General features: G+C 43.8%; 1 protein-coding gene across 1 annotated transcript in view; it reads left to right on the forward strand.

Moving 5' to 3' along the window:
- NEIL2 (nei like DNA glycosylase 2) overlaps nucleotides 1–3881 on the forward strand; it is a 12389-nt gene that overhangs the window by 2069 nt on the left and 6439 nt on the right. The gene's annotated exons all lie outside the window — the stretch shown is intronic.

A 3881-nucleotide genomic window follows, 5' to 3' on the forward strand; every position in this document is an offset into this window, starting at 1 on the left:
CCAGCTCCAAGTCGAGCTGTTGTTCACCATCTTAGCTGTAGAGGGCGCAGCATCACTGGCCCTCATGTGTAATCCGAACCAGGGCCCTGCTGCTCAGAGCTGGCGTCCCAAGCCAGTTCTTAACCAACGCGCCACTCGACCTGTTGCCGGCCGGTGACCCAAGGGAGGACAGTGGGGAATGAAAAATAAAGGAGACCTGAGTCAAAAGGAGGTCTCTGCAAGCTGATGGCTTGCAAGGGCCCCTAATAATCAGATACACTTTATACAGCTACAGTCAGGAAGTTAAAAGAGGAACAGGGGAGTAGCTATCTGGTGCAGCATATTTTTCTAGTTCTGTATAGTTAGACTTGTAGGTACAGATTGCAGAAGTAGGCAAGCTCAGCCAAGGAGCTCGTCTCTAAATAAAGGTCAGAAGGAAGGAGCTAGTTTGTCCAAAGCTGACCACGAGCAAGGGGGATAGGAGAATGGGGTCAGCTTTTCGCTGAAATCTCAGACTGCAAGGACCATGTCAGCTTGCAGTCAACACTCCACATTGGCCGGGCCCAAGAAGTTTGTTTTCTCACAGTTCTGGAGACTGGAAAGTCAAAATCAAGGTGGTAACAGGTTTGCTTTATCCTGAGGCATCTCTCCTTGGCTTGCAGACAGCCACCTTCTGGCTGTGTCTTCACATGGCCTTTGCTCTGTGCACATATTCCTGACGTCTCCCCTTTTTTGAAGGATTCCAGTCCTGGGTTACAGCCCATCCTTATGATTTCCTTTAACTTAATTACCTCTTTAAAGGCCCATTCTCCAAATACAGTTACATTGTAGGTTAAGGCTTCATATGAATTTTGGGGGGTGGTGGGCGGTGGGGGTGGGTGGGGACATAATACAGTCCATAACAGGCTACAAAGGGGTTTTGGAGAAAATCTTCAACTTCTCAGAGGCCATCTCACCTTAATTTTTTTTAACTTACATTACTTCTAGACCAAATGCTGTGAAGATACCATTTGAGTACTAGATTGCTGTTTGTATGTAGAAGAATATATTTATGCGTACTTGCACATTGTATATATAAAATATGGATTATATAAAAGTGTATATGTATATTTTTTAAAATTTAAATNTCCCATGTGGGAGTCGAACTGGCAGCTTTGTTGTTAACGCATACTCTATCCACTGAGCCATCCAGGTGGCAGCTCAGCTCAAGGTGCCGAGCTCAGACTTAGCTGTGGGCGGGCGAGGCCACCATGTCGAATAGGCAGTCTTGTTATTAGGAGCATGTGCTCTCACCAGCTGAGCCATTCTGCCACCTGTTGGCAGCTCAGTGGCAGCTCGGCTCAGGTGCAGCATCACTGGCCCATGTGGGAATCGAACTGGCGGCCCTGTTGCTCAGAGCTCGCGCTCTTAAGCTAACTCTTAACCAATTGAGCCACTTGGCCAGCCCCGGAATTGTCTGTTTTTAATCTATTAATGTTGAGACTATTTTAGTGCATAAAACTCTATCCAGGGTTTTACTCTATCCTGTTCAGGGTTATTTCCTTACTGTACATGCCCAGAAGAGTCATTGCTGGTCAAAGAGAATGAACATTCTCATGACTTTGCAAAAGTGCCCACTTAGCTGAATTCTCATACCACTGGGTTGTTTGTGTACTTTTTAAATCAATTTGCAGGGGCCTTTGGATATTGCGTTAGCATTTGTGATGTGCGGTGCCAGTATCATTTCCAGTCTGTGCCCTTTGACAGTGTCTTCCTGTTGGCATTTAGGATTTTTCATTTTTATGTAGTCAGTGGTCAGTGATCGGTGTGTTTCTTGATGGCTCTTAAGTTTTCCCCTCTTGCTAAAGAAGGCCCCTTCTACCCAAAAGTCACACAGCTTTTCTGTTTCCTAAAGCCTCATAGTTATGTATTTTTTTATGGTCAGAACTGTAGTCTTTATTTATATTTGTAGTATGATGTAGGGCCAGCAGGATGCTTTGGGCTGTAAAAATAACTCAGGCTGGCTTAAATGGGGAGGAGATTTTTTTTTGGTCACATAATTGGAAGTGCAGAGGGAGGGTGGGCTTTGGTGTTAACTCAGTTCCCAGCTTTTGGCTTCGTGTTCTTGTGATTCTCCTGGCCTTGCACGTTCCCACATGTTGGTTTTGTCCTTAGTTCAGCAGCAAGAGGCTCGTGCAGTTCCAGGCCTTAGGTCCACACAAGGAAAGAGAAAAGAGGAAGAGAGACAGGGTCAATTCTAGATATTCAGACGAGCAAGGAGAGGTTCTTCAGAACCCCCAGCAAACTTTTTGTTGCTAAGCTGGCTCGTTCCTGGGCTGATTCCTGAGCTAGTCTCCAACTAGGGGAGTTGAAGTGCCCTTCTACTAACAAGGCTCACCCCGAGATTTTCAAATTCACTGCTACAGTTAACACATATTATTCACTTATTTTTAAAAATCTCTTCTTGTCAAGTTATGTCTCATTTTTCATGTTTTATATATGAAATTTGTCCCTCCTATTTTTTTTTCTTAATTAGGCTTGCTGGAGTTTTATCTATTTTGTTGGTCTTTCAAATCAATAATATTAGTTTTGTATACTCTATCGATATGGAAGAGTGTTGCCTAATTTTCCAAATGTTTTGAGTGTTTGGAGTCATTTTGTTTTGTTGTAATTTTTGATTGGATTATGATTAAAGCCTGTACATTTTCTACTTTTGGCATTAAGATTTATAGTCAAGCACAGGATTGATCTTTGCGTGTACTTTGTGTACATAAATGAAGATAGTATGTTCGTTAAAAGTAAAACATTCTGAGCCGGCTGAGTGACACATTGGTTAGGAGCTGGCTTGGGACGCCAGCTCTGAGCAGCAGGGCCCTGGTTCGGATCCCACATGAGGGCCAGTAACACTGCCCTCTACAGGTAAGATGCTGAACAACAGCTTGACCTGGAGCTGGGCTGCTGTGAGTTGCTGGTGGCGGCATAGGCTGCAGCTCCTGCTGCAGTGGGCTGCCATAAGCTACCATGTGTGGCCAGCAGCCAGTGTGAGCGGCCGGCAGCTGGTGTGGGCTACCGAGAGCCACCATGAGTGGCTGTCCAGAGGCCGGCTACTGATCTGCCTCACTCGGGAAGCACTCAATGATGATACCAACACGGGCCAGTGAAGCGATGTCTTCCACAGCTAGACTGAAGAACAAAAGGACAGCAACTTGTCTGTTCCCCTTCCCTGATTCCCCAGCGCTGTCCCCCTCCCCCAATTCCCCAATAAAATCTTAAAAAAAAAAGAGTAAAACATTCTGTAAATATTAACAGATTATCGCTTTGACAATAGATTCTCTCTGTCCTTGCTTATTTTTTGTTTACTTAATATGCCAAACTTGGGTAGAGGAGTATTAAAGTCCCCAGGGTAGTTGTGGTTTTTTAACATTTCTCCTTGTCTTTCTAACCATTTTTATTCGTGTGTTTTGCTGCCCTGATGTCTCAGGCATTAAGGCCCCTGATTCTCACAGGTTCTTGGCAGCTTCATTATGAAATAACATACCTCCTCTTTGCTGTGGGTCTTGAAGTCTGCTTTACTTGATGTTAATAGGGCTATTTGGTGTTCGGTTGGTCTCCCCATTGGTCTTTTTTTATTTAGTTGGTATGTTTTTTCACTTATTTTAGATGTTTTTGTTATAAACAGTGAGACAGCCTTTTGTATCTTTTTACACTCATATTGAAACTCTTTGTTTTCAAATGGGGTAACTGGTATCTGGATTTTCTTCTATTTGCCATTGCATTATACCTTGTTTCTTTTCTTTTTTTTTTTTTAAAGATTTTTATAGGGGAATTGGAGGATGGGAACAGTGCTGGGGAATTAGGGGAAGGGGAACAGACAAGTTGCTGTCCTTTTGTTCTTCAGTCTAGTTGTGGAGGACGTTGCTTCA

This window comes from Hipposideros armiger, unplaced genomic scaffold (assembly GCF_001890085.2).
Source record: "Hipposideros armiger isolate ML-2016 unplaced genomic scaffold, ASM189008v1 scaffold_27, whole genome shotgun sequence".
Taxonomy (NCBI): domain Eukaryota; kingdom Metazoa; phylum Chordata; class Mammalia; order Chiroptera; family Hipposideridae; genus Hipposideros; species Hipposideros armiger.